Source organism: Cynocephalus volans, chromosome 7, assembly GCF_027409185.1.
Source record: "Cynocephalus volans isolate mCynVol1 chromosome 7, mCynVol1.pri, whole genome shotgun sequence".
Lineage (NCBI taxonomy): Eukaryota > Metazoa > Chordata > Mammalia > Dermoptera > Cynocephalidae > Cynocephalus > Cynocephalus volans.
Genome location: NC_084466.1, coordinates 15,532,902 through 15,550,831, shown reverse-complemented (window position 1 = coordinate 15,550,831; position 17,930 = coordinate 15,532,902). Strand labels below are relative to the sequence as shown.

The 17,930-nt window shown below is 41.2% G+C and overlaps 1 protein-coding gene across 6 annotated transcripts in view; it reads left to right on the top strand.

The window, feature by feature from the left end:
* The window catches only part of MBNL2 (muscleblind like splicing regulator 2), a 153,338-nt gene that overhangs the window by 68,860 nt on the left and 66,548 nt on the right, over window positions 1-17,930 (top strand). The window lies entirely within an intron of this gene.

The window sequence follows — 17,930 nt, the reverse complement described above, 5'->3', positions numbered from 1 at the left end:
AAAGAGTCTGAATATTCATTCTCCTACTGTGGCTTGCCTCCCAGTTCCAGGGCTGCATGCAGTTGTAGACTGAGTTATAACTATGGCTCTGCACGTCCTTCCAAACAAGCCAACACTGCCAAAAACAAGATGCAAAGACAAAACACTGAACTGTAGATAGAGCAGCAGTAAATAAATAAACACACACATAAGTAAGTAGATATAAAAAAAAATAGATGGATAAACAAAACGTTTCTTGAAAGGAGAGAGAGAACAGACAAATGAAAGGAAATAACAACAGCAGCTGCCATTTCCTGAGTCTGTCCTACCCGCAGGGACGGTACCAGGCCTTTTCAGTATAATATACGGAGCTCTTAAAATAGTTCGGGAAGGCAGATTCTTTAAAAACACAAACAAAACCAACTCCTGGAACAGTTTTTGGCACAATGTATGAACTCAGTAACTATTTCTTGAAAAAATGAATAAATCTGTCCATTGACTTGGTGTCTATCCGCTCTTCCTCCCTAGAATGTAAGTTCCTTGAGGGCAGGAGCCTTGGTTTGTCTTTTGCTATTTTCCAAGCATCTAGAATGGAGGCTTGCACATAGTAGGCACTAATGAGTATGGCTTTTCTAAAACTTGAGGAAACTGAGGCCTAGCAAGCTTCAGTATTTTATGCAAAATCACATGTAAACTGCAAAGATTTCAGACTTGAACCCAAGTCAACCTATGCTCTTCTTCTCCCTACATCACACCCATCTGGCCTTTTCCTTCCTCTTCTCCACAATCATTCTGTAGTTATCTCAGGCCTGCTCATATGCTGGATATACTTTTCTGTCTGTAATTCATCAGTAAAGTTCTTTTTAAAGTATTCAGCACAGTAGCATGCACTGGTGAATATTTAGCACATACTTATTACAGTGGGGAGGATGGAAAAGTTTTATTCCTCCTGTTCCTGCTGAAAAAGCACCAGAGGAATACACAGGCAGAGTGGATTGCCTGTGGATTGCTTGTCCCTTGAAGCTGCAGTGGAGCTTCTGCTATAAAGACAATGCATTTTGGTCTTAATAATGTAAAGACAAACTCACTGATGAATTACAGCTCATTCTTACGATCACCTAAGGTCATTATGGCAACTTGGTATGTGTAGGCAGACTGTAATCTCATGATATAACGAGCATAGTGAGCTGAATAACTTGTAGGTACCTGGATAGTCTGGGAGGAAGGCAGAAGGAAAGCAATGAAATATTAGAAATTACAGGATTAGGACTGAAAATTGTTGTGATTGTCTAAAAAAGTCCAAATGAGTCAGAATTTCACAAAGCATGGGTGTTGATATTTTGGTTAGATTCCAGCTACTTGCATTTTTTTTTCCCATTCTTCTCTCTATTTTTCCCATTAGCTAAGTAAAATTTAATATTGACAGTGTTAGAGGGAATTATGCACTTTCATATACTATGGAAGTATAAATTGGCTTATGTTTTTTGGAGGACAGCTTGTAAATATATATTATATTCTTAAATGTTCATACTACTCAACTCAACCATTCCATTTCTAGATATTTATTCTAGAGAAATACTTGTGCATGTCAAAGAGGCATGTACATGGATGTTCATGTCAATAGTATTAATAATAGTGAAAAGTAAAAACAATCACAAAGCTCATCAGTAAGGTAACATAGGGAGGGAATGGGTTGCATGAACTGTGGTTCATTGATATTATGAAACTTTATGCAACCTTTCAAAAATAAGGAAGAATTACCCTATTGATAAATTTATTTATCTATCGCTCTATCTATCTATCATCAATCATCTATATCAAACACATACACGTGTGACTTGGAAAAATCTCCAAAATATGTTACTTAATAGATATAAAAAAGCTTACTACAATATTGTGTACACTATTGTCTGTTTATATTTAAAATACATTCAAAGAGATATATTCTATGGGTATATATATAATGTGTTATATGATGTGTTAATTGGGTTGCAGCAGATAACTTGTAACAAGAGGCTCAACAATCACATGGCTTTTAACCATATGACATAAACCAATGAACAAGAAACTTATTTCGCTCTCATTGTAGAATGTGGTAGGTGTTCCACAGTCATTCAGGGCCCAAGTTCCTTCCATATCATGGCTCTGCCATTCTTTAGAGCCCAGAGCCTTGGAATTGCAAGATCAAGGCTGAGTCACTGATACAGCTAGGTCTCAACCAGCCTTAAAGGAAAGGAGAAAATATGGAAGAGGCCCACTCACTATCTTAAGGGTCCCAACTTAGAGATTGGACACACACAACTTCCACTCACAACCTATTGGTGAAAACTTGGTCAAACAGCCATCCCTTATAGCATGGAGGCTGGAAATGCAGGCCCTGGCAGGTGACCATGTACCCAGCCATAGCTCTATTATGGAGGGAGTAAAAGAGAATACAGTGTGGTGACCAGCTAGCTATCTCCTCTACCATATAAAGAACATAAACACAAATAGAAAACTGTGGAGAACATGAAGTTTTGTTCTAAAGTGAGGATGGGGAAGGATATCAAAGAAAGTCTTTGCTTTATCGATTTTCTTTAAATTGTTTAATGTGAGTAGGAAAGATTATGACCAAGGTCACATGCCCTCATTTGCATAATCTCCTGTCTAGTTGAGTTGGTAATAGCACCATGCAGTCCACTTGGCCTCCCAACTGACCTCTCATAACTCTGGCAACATGGCCTTTCTCTTTAATTCTTCACTTACAGTATCTTTACCCCACTATCTCTTCCATGCTAACAACTAATGGAATGCTTCAAAAATGTGGATACTCAACACCTAATGGATTGTAATTTATTAAAAAGTCAGGTTACGACTGGCCTTGTACCCTTGGACAAAGATTTTCTCATTCACTCCTTCGCTTGCACAAATATATTGGGCATTTACAACCATGGTGGATACAGTAGGAAGTTGGAGAGATGAAACAGAATTATCATTGACACTAGCTTTCCCTTTCAGAAACATCTATCTAATAGGCCAAACAAGACATCTGCATCAGAATACATGAGTAATAATGGCATACCCAAGTTAGGTGGTTATTAAGCTAAGTCGGACTTCGGAATGGGAGATGATGACTAGGATTAGGTTGTTTAAGTGAAGGTTCCCTATTGAAATGAGACTGGAATTAGGCCCCCAGCTGTATGTGATATTTCTCTAGATGTAAAGACATTAACATGCATTGAGGGGATGGAGTGAATATTTATTGGTTGCCTGCTACATGCTGAGCATTGTGCTGGCATGTTGCATGGAATATTCCATTTATCTTCACAACATGTCATTAAAATAGGTACGGCCTGTGCCTCACTTGGGAGAGTGTGGTGCTGATAACACCAAGTCAAGGGTTAAGATCCCCTTACCAGCCATCTTTAAAAAAAAAAAAAAAAAAAAAAAAAAAAACACTACCCTAATTTTAGAGATAAGGAAAATGAAGCAGAGAGAAGTTATGTTAATGATTCAGGATCCTGTATGTAGTAAGCCGAAAAGGTGGGATTTCTGTCCAGATCTGTCTATTTTCTAGATAGATCTAGATCTATCTGGTTTCTAATTACCTAACTGTGCCTCTGAACATTTCAGGCAGGAGGGAAAAGCAGGAGCAACATAATGGAACGGAGCTGAGTCTGGTCTGTTGAGGTGGGGAGAGAGCAGGTTGAGGGACAGGGTCTTTCCATATGCATTTAGGTTGAAGTCACCTGGTGCCTGAAGTGCTCTGGTACAAGAGGGTTGAGTTATTTACAGGAAGTGCTGTATCATGCTTCCCTTGGCATTGAGTTCTCTCCTAGCCCTGGGGAAAGAAACCCTACAAGGCAGTCCAGCTCTGTCAGCCCAATTTAACAAATCAATTTAGATGAGTGGTTTAGTTAACAAAATACACCACCAGCCTACATTAGTTCATCAATAGCAAATGCTGACTAAGACTCCTGCCACCTTCCTGTTTCATGAGCACCGGTTGTTTGTGGTTACTTGTGGTCACTACAAAAGAGGACAGGTGGGGTCTTCCTGTTTCCAGACCTACATGGTCATAGAATAGTAAGCTGTGCCCCTCTCACATGTCTTCTGGCTGGACTCTTTCTCAGCTCTTCATGAGGTGACCAGATTCCAGTGTTTCCTTAGAGACTGTGCCCTTTAAAACCCCTCAAGATTTCTGCAGCAGCTCTTCAGCACACCCTTGCACTGGGAGTTTGCCGTGTCTCCCTGTGCTGCAGCTGCTTCCGGCTTCCCCTCTCATCTGGAAAGGCAGAACGGAAGTTCTCTTCCAAGGCTGTTTCCCCTCCTTTCTTATTCCAAGCCATAAACAATTCCCAAATGTTCTTGAAAGAGCTTTCCCCTAGAAGCGGCTCATTATTTTTGATTAGTCAAAGGAAGAGAATCCCAATCAATTAGGCAGAAATGATGGATATGCTTTTACAGAGTGTTACCTGTGTCATATGGAGGACCTGAATGCCAAAAGGAGCAGCTTGTACTTTTTTCCTAGAAGTATTTTGGTTGTGAGGTATGGTTGGGTGAGGAAAGTTGTGGAGGTCTTTGAGCAGGAGAATGACAGATGAGAAAACTGACGTTCACGATGAGTGATCGGGTGAGAACGGATAGGACTAATTTCAAGCAGAAAAGAGATTGTCTCGCTACTGTTTATGGAGTATAATATATGCCCAGCACTATGCCAAGCTCTTAAAAGGCATTATTTGACTTAATCCTCACAATCAACCTTATAAGATTGTGCCCATTTGTGGATATGGCAACTGAAGCTTAGAGAGTTGTATTTTTCCTGTGGCTGGTACTTGACACAGTTGAGTTTGATGCTGAGAATTTCAACCCGGATACAATAGATGTAAGTATGTCACTAGAGTGAGGACAGAGAAGCTTCCTGGAGGCTGTCATGGAGGATACTTTATCAGGATCCAGACTCCACTGGCTCCAGGAATAGAGTGGAAAGGAAGGGAGAGGGTGTTCGCAGGAAGGCTGGCAGGCCGAGCTAAAGAAGACAGTGAAGAGGAGAGAGAGGGCACTTCTGGGTGCCCTGTAGACCAGGCACATTTCAGCGGCTATGCCATCAATCCCCACAACGACTTAGTGAAAAAGTTCTTGCGTTGTAATTTTGGGGTTGAGGAGACTGGTTCACAGATTTGAAATAACTCTACAGCTTCCAAGCGGCAGAGCAGGGATTCGAACCAGGCCCTGCGTGACTCCCACTCTGGATCATTTTGCACCTCCCTGCACTGCTTCAAATGTGCCTCCAAGCTTGAGCCTTGGGCCTGAGGAGGAATCACAATCCCGCTTCCAGAAGTTTGGAAATTGTGTTGGAGAGAAAGACATGTGGGCAGGCCTGGAGATGATAAGTTTGTTGGAGGTGAGGGGGCTTGGGTATATTAGGGTAGAAATTTTTTAAGTGTCGGGGACAGGAGCCAGTGATGCAGATTTGGATGGCAGAAGTCATGAGACATTTGCCAGCGCCCCAAGGAAACAAGCAGAGGCAGGAGGGCACTAGGGGCTGGGTGGGGGAAGAGGATGCCTGCAAATATGGGCCAGGAGAAACCATAGGCACTGGGAAAAGAGATGGAGAAGGGACAGTTAGCTCCACAAAGGAAAACAAGAGAGCCCCATGGTCACAGACACTCAAAACGGAGAACATGTAGCAAAGACTCATAATCCAAGCACAGCTCAGCTGGTAGCTGTCAGTTCATTCAACTGCCCAGGCTGCTACCCTGATGTTTTGGATCATGTCTAATCTATTAAGAATATTTTACATTCCATTAAATGCTGTAACCATGAAGGACAATGAAGTATTTACTCTCTCAGGCATCACTGCTTTGGGTGGTGAAATGCCCCGTGTTCACAGTGGCTGCCTCTGACTGGTTATTGTTTTCCAGTAAAGTATTTGCCGAACATTTGCCTTACGTAAACGAATAGAAAAATAATAATAGAGTGTACTCCCTCTGAACATTATAGGAAAGTGTAGGCTTCCATTTAATGAGGTTTGGAGACAACATAGCAATTTTGATGTCCTGTCAAGCTTGCTAAATTGCAATTGTACTAGGATTTTACACCAAGCCAGAACCAGCACGTCCCAGGGTGTAAATTAGACATAATTGGATATGCACTGACTCTTTCAGGTCACTGAGATATAATTTAATGCTATAATTGAATAAATGATACTGTTGTGACCTGAAAAGCCCTTTCCCAAAACTTTTAGGTTATTCCCAGGAAGTAACGGGGGAGGTTGAGTCCATGTATGAGTTTATTACAGTCAGTATTTTCTACACCCAACCCCAGACCTGAAGAATGGCTCCAATCCAAACCTATTGGTTTATATTTTTAATTGTGGAAGTAGGAATTTGCACTTTTAAAAAATACTCTGATTAATTCAGTTGGAAAGCCATATTTAGAAAACACTGTTGCTATGATTTGAATATGTTTTGTTCCCACCAAAAGTCATATTGAAACTTAATCCCTAACGTGGCAGTGTTGGGAGGAGGGGCCTTTAAGAGGTGACTTTATTCACCTAAACTTTGCGGGGATTGACTTCATGGGGCTAAGTTCAGAAAGGGTGCATTTGGGTCATTGCTTACACTAACTATTTGTATGACTTAAAATTTGTATGAAAAGATTTACTTACCTTTTTAAGTAGGCCAAAAATATAAAAATAGATGTATTTGCTTTTTACTTTTAATATACTGATATTCGCTATCATCCCTTGGTATGCTATCAAAATTCTCTAATACACCCTAACCCTGAACAGGAGTGTGATGATCTGACAGGTGAAAAATTTTATAATATATCACAGTGTAAGATCTCTAAAGACCCAGTTTTGGATCCCAGATCTATCGTCTGTAAGCCAGATGACCTGATGCAAATCATTTGCTAAGTGGCAATGATAATGACAATATCTAGTCGGCTTAGCTCACAGAATTGTTATAAAAATCAAGTGATGCGATAAAAGTGACAGTGCTTTGCAAACTATTGAATGCTTACAAACATAACCCATTGCCATATAAAATTAAAATTACATGCTTTGTGGTATTACCTTCAGGACAATCCATGAGAAGAAAAAGGTGGAGGGGTACCAGCTCTGCTTAATTTAGAGAAGCTCTACTTAATTTTTATGCCTTATATCTGATTTATATATTGATCTTCTACATAAGGCTTCATTGGAAATCTGCTGCTTTAATTAAAAAAAAAAAAAGGTAGAAAATCACTCTTCTGTGTTCTATTGGGCTTTCTGCCCATTTTCTTCCCTATTTTAATTGCCAGCCTGCCCTTAAGCAAATAACTGCTCATTATCTCATTCAGAGAAATTTTAAAAAGGTAAAATTTCAGTTAACTTTCTGCCTTGACTTCTTATGAGGAGTTCTGGTTAAATTGTTTGGTTGAATTTAAAACTAATGGCTAAAGTGTATTTTTAGATCAATTGCTATTATTCTCAAATTTTCTTTTTAATACCCCTATGCATAATTAAGAAACTGCTATAAAAGCATTTCTTCTTAGCTAATTACAATCTGCTACTTGCAAATAAGAGTGAAATCTAAAACATACACATCTATCAGGCAAATATGAGCAAATCAGAAAACAAATTAGTTCCCAATGCTCAGATAATATTAGGTTGATATAATTTTAGGTTAATTACTTAAAAGGCTAAATCACTACTTCAAAATCCCAAATCATACATATGCAGGCTTTCAATATCTTTTATCATATGGTGTGTTTCTCATGAAAAGTTCAAGACACTTGATAGACAGTTACCCAAAAGGAACTAAACAGGAGGGAAGAAAAGAAGGGACAGAAAGGAATAGAATAAATTCATTAATTTCTCCCCCTCCCCTGCACACAGTGGTTAAATGAAAAAAACAAAAGAAAACAGACTCCAGTGGTGCTTTCTCTGCCCCAGCCCTGTGGAGTGCTGACTCTTAGCACGCTAGCTCGGCAGCTTTGCCTTCTTCTGCTAGTCTGCACTCACTTCCTTTTTTCTACAGAGGAAAGAGGGAAAGATGGAAAAATTTCTGACATTAAAACTAATTTTCTCTCCTCTTCGCCCAAGATCCCTATCCAGAAGGACCTAATTTAATAGGATATTTCAGATGAAAGATTCTCCAACCTTACTTCCCACTGCCTCCTAACCCTTGCTCACTGCATTGCCATCTGGTTTCTGCTCCCAGCACTCCACCAAAACTGTCCTTGATGAGATCACTAATAACTGGGTAATTGCCATATTCACTGGTCATTTCTGCAACCCTTAATTTTACTTGCCCTCTCAGCGGTATTTGACACTATTGAGCACTCTCACTTTCTCACTTTCTCCAAACCTTACCACCTTCTCTCTCCTTTTCTTCAAGACACATATTTCTAAAGCCTTCTTTTACCATCTTAAACCAGACGGATGATGGTCTCCTCTTGCCACCACTGTAACTTACACTATACTGCAATGATTTGTTGACACTATTGAGAGGCTGGTGCTGGGCCACCATTACAAATGCCTGGGACAAAAATGGGAACCTCACTCCTTGTCGATCCCCATTTAACTTGCTCCATCTGAGCAAGGAACAAAGGAACAAGTACTTCTAAAAAAAAACCTGAAGGGATTCCCAGTGCCACAAAGAAGGAGAGGGAGAGGAAATATGTGTCCTGCTTATGAGCTCGTTTTCCATGTGGAAAAAAACATGCATGGGGAGTAGGGTGCCTTTGGACATTGGTCTCCTGGGGCTCAGTAGAGCCTGATGTTGGTTGCCAAGCAACAAGAACAAGGCTCAAGGATGATAAGTTCTTGTCTAGATGGGAAGCAAATTTGGATGGATTCACAACAGGGTTTCAGGAAGTTATGGAAACTCAATCTTGATTAGATCATTGGATGTTCGTGAGGTCCACTTGCATGCCCAGCCCTTGACACTTCTGATTCTTATCAACACAGCGTCTTATTCATCATTGTTCTGGGTGTGTTTCTGTCACCTCCCCAGTTAAATTGAAAACCTTTTTGGAGGATTGAAAAAGAAGACTAAATCTTATGGGTTCCATCTCCCAGCATCCAGCATATAGTATATGTTCAATAAAACCATATTGATTGGATCAATTGATTATTTGACCTACCATCCTAGTTAGTTGTCAAAGATCCTCCTTTTATTTTTCTTGGTCATCACAAGTTTAGTGACACTTGTAGAGGCCAACTTTGCCTTTCAGCTTTTAACTTCCATTGATTTTCCACAGTGTGTGCCAAAGCCTTAAATGGATTCCAGTTATTTAGAAGAGATGTATATTTTTCTTCTACACATTTTAGCAGAGGTGTATGGGGGGGGGGGACCCTTGAACGTATTTTTTCTAGACTAAACCAAAATCAGATAGATTTTCCAGAAATGTATGAATGAACAACTAAGTGGTTACTTTGGAAGCTGACATGCCATTATATTGGATTTCAGAAAAGTCAAGTAATTCCATACCTCATGAGACTCCAGGTGGAAAAAAAAATGTTTAGTCAGCAACAGGAAAGGCAAAAATAAATTCAAAAGCTCTTTTGTGCAGATTTTTTATATAAAAACTGAACAATTTAATGTAGAAGCAGTATGGCAAATTATATTAGTCAGTGAATGTGAGTTGCTTTTGAGACAAAAGAGTATTCATAACATTTCTGCTGTTTCAAGATAAAATAGTTCTCTTTCTTGATCATAGAATCATAAAAGCTTGGATCTGGAAAAGACTTTAGAGAATTACATTATTTTCCACCCACATGCCCAGACGATCACTCCTCCAGGGCAAGGATCATATTTTCTGCTTCTTCTTCAAAATGTCCCCAATGCTGAGTCAGACACGGTGCCCTCAGTTCTCTCAAATAACAGCCAATGAGGTAGATGCTGCTCATTCAGAGATAAAGGGAAAAAAGAGAGTCTTACCCTCACTTTTCTGGATTTGTGTTTCTATTTGGTAACAACCCATTTTGAGCCATAGAGCTATTGTAATAATAGGGATTATATCTTTGGGATTTTCCCTGTGTCACTCATTACAGTGTCATGCAAAGAGCTACACTGGTGCTTTTGTGGCCTGATGAGCCTTGGCCGGCTGCCATAATGCCTACAGGTCCCCGTTCACAGAGAATCTGCACATTGACCTGCCTATTTAAAAACTGTTGCAAAGGCCTTACCTTTCTGTCACCACAGCACAGTGACTTATGATGATTCCAGATCAATACTCCTCTCACAGTTCGTCTAGAAAGTCCTACCAGCTGTCACCTAAGGGTAATTAACACATCTCTCTCAATTATGCATGCTGGTGGAAGAATTTCAAACATTTGGCTGGATAACAAATCTATCCCCTACCTTAGAGAAAGGTCATCCCTCTGGCCATCTGGTTATTTACTTTTCTTTAGAAATAAATTTCATGGAATTTTCTGCTGGAAGGGGAAAATGATAAGGACAAAGGTAATTTCCTAATAAAAATGATTATTTCCCACTCAACAGTGTCCAGGCTCATACACCAACAGTCTCAAATCTTACATTCAACCATTATTTTACTTATTCCACTATCTATTAGCATACATCATGTGTAGTCTGCACACGATCATGCCAAGGGCTGTTTTAGATGACCCTAAAATTTTACTATTTCTGATCTGTACAGCAGAATATTTATTTTACCTCTTCTGTGTTCAGAAAGGGTACAAGCAATCACTTTGGGGGGAGTTGAAAAAGCAAAGGCACTGAGAAGATGCCAGAATGGGTAAGGTCCTCCTCATAAGGAGGGTACAGTCTAGCAGGAGGGAACACACAAGTGATTGTAACACAATGGTCATGACCCTTAATTGCCTGCAAGGTAAGTAGAACGAAGCCCTGTAGGTGAGGACTTGTTTCTGAGTGGGACTAGGAAGACGTTGGGAAGGAAAGGGCATCGGGGATGGGCCTGTGCAGGTGCAGTAAGAGTGCGTTCCAGGCAGAAAGAGCTACCTGTGCACGGATATGGAGGCAGAAAAGTGCAAGATGCATTTGGAATCAGAGTAATGCAGCTGGGCTGTTATGTAGAAGGCTATGGGGCATGTAGAAAGATCACACAACAATGATATGTTGAAACGGGGCTATGGCAGAGCTTGAACACCAAAGTGAGGAATATGGACTTTATTTGGTAAGTCAGGACAATGAAAGATTCTGAGCAGGGAAATGAAAAATCAGAAAAATGAACTTGGTGACCAATAGTAGTTGAATTGCATCCCCCCAAAATTCATACGTTCCAGTCCAAATCCCTGTGCCTCAGAATGTGACTTATTTAGAGGTAAAGTCTTTACAGAGGTGACCAAGTTAAAGCAAGGTCATTAGGTGAGCCCTAATGCAGCATGACTGGTGTCCTTATGAAAAGGGGAAATTTGGACACAGAGACAGACACACCTAGAGGGAAGACAATGTGAAGAAATAGGGAGAAGTCGGTCATGCATACGCCAGGGAGAGAGGCCTGGTGCAGATCCTTCTTTCACAGCCCTCAGCAGGAACCAAACCTGCTGACACCTTGATTTTGGACTTCCAGCCTCTCCGGGACTGTGGGATGAGAAATGCTGGTTGTTTAAGCCATCCAGCACATGGTGCTTTGTTACAGCCACCGAGCAAACTAACACAGTGGCAGTGTGTGAGACAGACTGGAGTGGGCAGAATCTGTTCCAGAAATGAAGTAACGTGGGCCTCACAGAGGATGGTGGCACTGGAAATCAAAGGAAGAGAGAAAGACAAAGTGTCGTGGAGAGAGACACTTTCTGGCTGAGCTCCTTGACAGAGATGTCAAGGTGTAAGGAACAGCAGAAGATCAGCTCTGTGTGCTTTGCTCAGGGTTAGGATGGGGTGTGCAAAGGCCTGGGTTCTAGTTAGTTCTGGCTCTGACTCCAAATAGTTCAGTGATCGCAGACAAGGTACTTTCTCTCTCCAGCCCCAGTGTCTCTATCCTAAAAGGAGGGGATTGCACCAGATCATCTTGTAGGTTCCAGATCCCAGAACATTTTGATTTTATGATGCTAATTACATGAAGTTTTATGTCTCTGTGTGTATGTGAGCCCTATAGCCCACTCATTTAGAAAAGGAAGTTGAAGAAATTTTTAAAATTCAGCATCGTTTTTTTTTTTTTTTTAAAGGAACAGGAACAACAAAGTAGAAAATCAACCCAAAGGAAACAAAAAATATATTACAGGTCACCTGAGATGAACTCATTATTGGATTTGAACTTCAGCTCTGAGTTTCCTGGCAGTTAAGGCAAAAAGAAAAACATGTGCTCATTGTCTGATAAATCAATGTAATATGATTAGTTCTTGAGGAAAACATGTAGATATGCTGAGTGCTCAGATAAGATTACATTTAAGAACATGCCGATTCAAGAGCCTTGCAAAAATACGTACTCTCTAATCCAATAATTCCACTTACACTGAGGAAATAGAAAAGAGGGGGAGAGCGAACTGTGTGTGTAGAAACACTTGTCACAAAGTAATTTATGAAAGTGAAGAACTGTAAAGAGGCAAAATGGGAAAAAAGTGAACTTAATTGTGGTGCATTCATCCAACCAATTATAATGCAAGTGCTGAAAACAATAAGACTCTTCAAAAGCAGAGAAAAACAAGGTTATGATAGGCTCAGTGAGAATAATCAGGAGATAAAACTATATGTTCACCAAGATTATAACTATATAAAAGTATGACAAATATCCAAAGAAAGTCCTCAAACATAGTCGTTATTATGATAGGGTGATGCTCTTAAGAGTTAATTTCCCTCATATTTCTCAATTTTCAATAATGTTTACAATTAAATTTAAGAAAAAAAATCCAGCCCCATACTTAAGCTCTACGTTTTAGCTATGCTTTATGGGATTACATTTTTTAATTAAAAGAAAAGAGAAAGATTTCAGAAATGCAGAAATAGCCAACTGAAATTGTATTACTTGGAAAGAGCTATTAGCCAATCTCTTGAACTAGATTTGGTTTTTTAGGAACAATTTTTTAAAAGCACGTGTGGGTGTGTGGTGGTCGTGCGAGGAGCTGTCGTTTGCTTAGAGGTCGATGGAGCTGGCAGAATTAAGCACATGCTGAAATACTGTTAAGGGGCCAATGATGGGCTAGGGTCCCACAGTCCTCTGCCCCTAACGCCCTCCAAGGTCTTCACATTTTAGTTAAATCTCTTCAAGTGAACCCTGGGCACCTGTATTCGTCCTCTTTCATGACCTGCCCATTCTCCAATACAGATCATTCTTCTCCGTTCATTCTCGATCTTATTATTTCTTTGAAGTAAGGAAAAGAGCTTCTACTCCTGGTATTAATTTGAATGAAACCAACTAATTTGGACCAAGAACTAGTTCTTAGTGTTGAGCTGAAACACTGTAAAGTTTTAAATTTTCAAATACCCAGGGCACGTGAGAACATTCTCAAAACGTTCCAGCCTAGGCAACAACTCGGGGGAAAATGATTCATGGAGGAAAAGTATAGGTGCACATGTCAAAAATTGGCCCAGCCTTTGGCAAAGTGCTTCCAAACACACAAAAACCAATCAGTGTAATACACTGCATTAGTAGAATGGGGGGGGGGGGGGGGCACGTCATTTCAATTGATGCATAAAAAGTATTTGATAAATCCAGTACCCTCTCATGATCAAAACAAGTTTTTCTTCTACTTACAGAACTTCTCCCATTTTGCCTCCCTTTTCAGGGTACTTTTCCTAATTTCACATTTTTTACACATTTTTTCATGATGTCTACTATTTTCCTTCTACTCCAGCATCTTTTACTGGAGGCAAGTGATTAACAAATTACTTTGCACTGAAGTTTTAATGATTTCAGGGTTATTTTCATTGTAAAAGGCCTGGCCCAGAAACAGTATGAAATACGCCCAAGAAATGAGGCTATCACGGTGGACCTTAAAGACCAGGAGACCCCAGAAATGTCTCTTCTCACTGGTATTAATGACTCAAGGTTTGCTCCAGCCACAGCCATTGAGTTTGGAACTCAAATATCAGTAACCCACACTTACATTCATTTTTATTGCTTATTATCTACTACTTATAGATTTTCGAAGAATTTAAATTTCTTTAACTTTGAAAAATTATTTCTGAGCCCTATACTACTCGTTATGTTTCCTCTATCTGTTGTTTGAGAACACGCCTTACAAAAGTTACTGTTAATTCAATTAATGGTTATACTTTTGAATCTGTGTGTTATTCCTCAGAGTAGAATTTATAACTTTGGAAAGACACTTTTCAAAGTCTTTTAACAAGACTCTGTACTCAGTCTACAAGCAGTGCTGGGCAGCTCATGCCATTGTGTTCCCCTAGTGAAAATCCCCCACCCTCGGGGATAGCAATGGCCTACGGAGAGAAACACTGACAAGCTCAGAGGAAAATAAGTTCTAGAAAACTCTCAGTAGGAATTGCATGTATATATGCCAAAAAGAAGTAAATGCCCCAACACCTCAAGACCATGAACTTGAAAATGAAGGCTCCCAGTGGTGCCCCTGATATTCTAAAGATCCAGTGGCTCTTTGCATACTAGCATTTGTCGAGATAAAGGCAGGTCCAATGTGTTAACTTAAATCCTGAAAATAGAAGTTGAGCTGTCAATTGGATTATTCTGAGGCAAGTTTTCAGTGGTTTTCCCTGATTTTCTTCTTTTTCATGCATCTAGCACCACTCCTACCCACTCTCCCACACGTTAGGTCCTGCCCCCTCACAGGAGAGAGAGCAGGAGGAACTCAATTCTCATCAGCCAATGTTCTCTTTGTGGGACACTCCATCAAATTTTTAAAAATAATAATAAAAAGGATTTTATTGAACAGAAGGGTGAGACGGGGGAAATGGGATTTGAGGATTACTCTGGATTGTGAGGTGTAAATTGTGCTGGCAGGAGTGTGACCAGGACTTTTCCCTGCTCTGTCATAGCGACCTTTTCTCCTCTTGCTGCTCTTAGAGGAGCGTCTGTAGCCTGCTGCCTAAACAGTGTCGATGGATGGCTTTCTCCCCACCGCACTGCTCCAGGAAGTGGTAGCAGACATGGCCTGATTCATTCCCAGCTGTTTGGATTTTAAGGCTGAGATGAAGGCTGCTGGGATAGCCGCCATCTCCTTTCCAGGAGGGGACCGGGAGAGGTCTGGGCTGGCACACTGGAAATAGGGTGGCATGCTGCGTCCAGGCTTCTAGTATTCAAGCCCTTCACGCTCTCCCAGACGCTGCCCTGTACCCTGATCACAAGGGCAATGCTAAATGGAGATCTGCATGAGATCAGCAGTATTTAGCAACTGGGAGTTTGACATAATGCACTTTCTCATAATTTATTAAAGTTGCTAATACATTTAAAAATATGTGAAGACCATGGAAACCTCTCGGTAATATGGTCCAGTGCATTAACCCTCCATTGATTTTGCGTTTCAATAAGAGTAAAAGCCAAAGCCCGTATGATGACCAGCAAGGCCCACCATCTGGGTGCCTCTCTCTCCTCCCCTCTCTAGTCTTAGTTACTGCTCTTACCCTCGCTCACTCTGCTCCAGCCACATGTCCTGGTTGTTATTCCCAGAATACTCTGGGCACGCTCCTGCCTCAGGACCATTGCACTTCCTGCCTCCTGTCCCCAGAATCTACCAGGCTTGCTTCCTTCTTCCCTCACATCTCAGATGGCATCTTCTCATTGAGACCTTCTCCGGTCACTCTATCAAAACTTGCAAAGTTCTGCACCCACACACCCACCGTCCCCTCTCAGGTTTATTTTTGTCCCTAGCACTCATCGCCATCATACTCACTATATATTTTATTTTTTGATTTTGTTCATTTATTGATCTTGTCTGTCTTCCCCCATTAAAATGTAAACTCCATGAAGGTGGCCACTTTTGCTTATTTTGTTCATTGCCTGCCTCATCGCCAATGCTGAGAACAGTGCCTGCCACAGAGTAGAATAAATTAAATATACATTAAATGAGTGAATGAACAAAAAATGATAGTAAGTTCTGTCCAAGGACATGATTATTGGAAGCCCCTTGCCGTAGTATCTTCCTTCTGCTGAGATAATCTGCAGCTCGGGCACTGAGGTCAACTACTCTAGTGTCCAAGGGAGAAAGCTGGATGACAGAGTTTGAGGAATGTTGTCCTTGGCTTTTGAGAGAGATAAGTTAGAATTCTAACTTTACCACCTGCTAGCTCTGTGACCACCACAAGCCATTGACTTAGGTCAGTTTCTTCTCTGGGCCTCAGTTCACTCAATATGTGAAGTAGAGGTAATGATACAAAATTCCAGGGTTCTAAGAATCAGAGTCAAAGCATGTAAAACTTCAGGTATATGAGTATAGTAAGCCTTCATGTAAAAGAAACCTATTTATATATATATAAATTATTTGTATTAATTTTTAGAAGTTTGGATTATTGGCAAAGTAGGAATGCATATATTTTTTGGCATTTTCACTTTAGGGAACACACTAAGTCTATTTTAAAACTCCTTACAATAGCCTTTTTTTGGGAAAAAAAATGCCTCCTGCATATACTTGTAACAAATTCTAGTGTGTATTTGTACTATTTCAAATCCTAAAATAGAAAGAAATAGCTTCTAAAGCAGTTAAAATCACCTTTAAGGTATACTTGTTCACCCCAGATCTCATCCCACAAAGTTTACACAGGTCTTGCCTTGCAAAATCTGTGTCTTCCAAAAACTCATCTGTGAGCAAACAGTGACTGAGCACGTGTGCTCTCCCAGGCACCGGGCTCTCTGTTATCGGCTATTGTGAGTGGCATCTGCTCATGAGCAACTTACAGTAAAGGTCTGAGAGGCGACCCAGCACTGATCCTGACATCGATAATGGTGACAGCAGGCATTAGGGGTTAAGTGCCACCCCAGAGGTATAGAAAAGTGCAGAGGAGAGGAAAAGTGCTTTCTCAAGGAAGGCTGGGGAGTGGTTGGAGAATCATTCATGTCAGGGAAGGTCAGTTAAGCTGGGACTTGGAAGGGAAGTGGCATGTGGACAATTCAAAATGGGGAGGAAGACAGCAGAGAGGAAACACCTTGAGCAAACTCACAGAGGAGGCAGAAGGAAGAAGGCCTTGGGTATTCCCAACTCCAACAAGGACTTGGATCAGGGTCACATGAAAATGAAGCCATAGGGGTGAATTGGAAAGGAAGCAGGCAGTCTGACAATGTGGAAGGCCTTGGCAGGTGAGGACATCTGAGTGTGATTCGGGATAAAATGGGGGTTCTCTGGGGTTCCAAGGAAGAGAGTGATATACCCAGGGCCGTAATTGAGGCAGTTCGTTCATGGCTCTAGTTGCTTCCAGTACCTTCCACATGCACACCTCCAGACCACACCTGTCTCCTGAACTCTACACGCCTGTGTCCAACTGCCTACCCAGCGCCTCTCCTTCAATGTCTTGTAGGCATCTCAAACTTAGTAAGTGCAAAGCACAGCTTCTGCCGTTTCCCTCAAACTTGTTGAAAGCACGCCTTCTGCATCTCAGCTGATGACAAGCCCACCCCTACTGTGGCTCCGGCCCCAAACCTTACAGCCATCCTTGACGAATCTCTTCCACACTTCACATCCAGTGTGTCAGGAAATCCTATTGGCTCTACCTTCCAGATACAGCAAGAACCCACCAGTTCTTGCCACCTCTGCTGCCACCAGCCTGGTCTAAGTCACCATCGTTCCTGCCCTGGCTGATTACCCCAGCCTCACTGGTCTCCCAGTGCGACTCTTGCCCCTGCTGTCTGTTCTTAATACAGCAGCCAGAGTCATTCTTCTAGAATGTCCATCAGGTCACACCCCCCCTCTACTCAAAATTCCTATTTCCTTCCAAGAGGAAAAGACAGTCCTTACAACAACCTACAAGACTCTACCTGATCAAGCTTCTGTTGCTTCTTGGATGGCCTGCCCTGGCCTGACGGTGTAAGTGGGGATGACACAGGAGACAGGGTGGGTAGTTATCCAGGGCCAGCTAACTCAGTTAGGGAGACGTGGG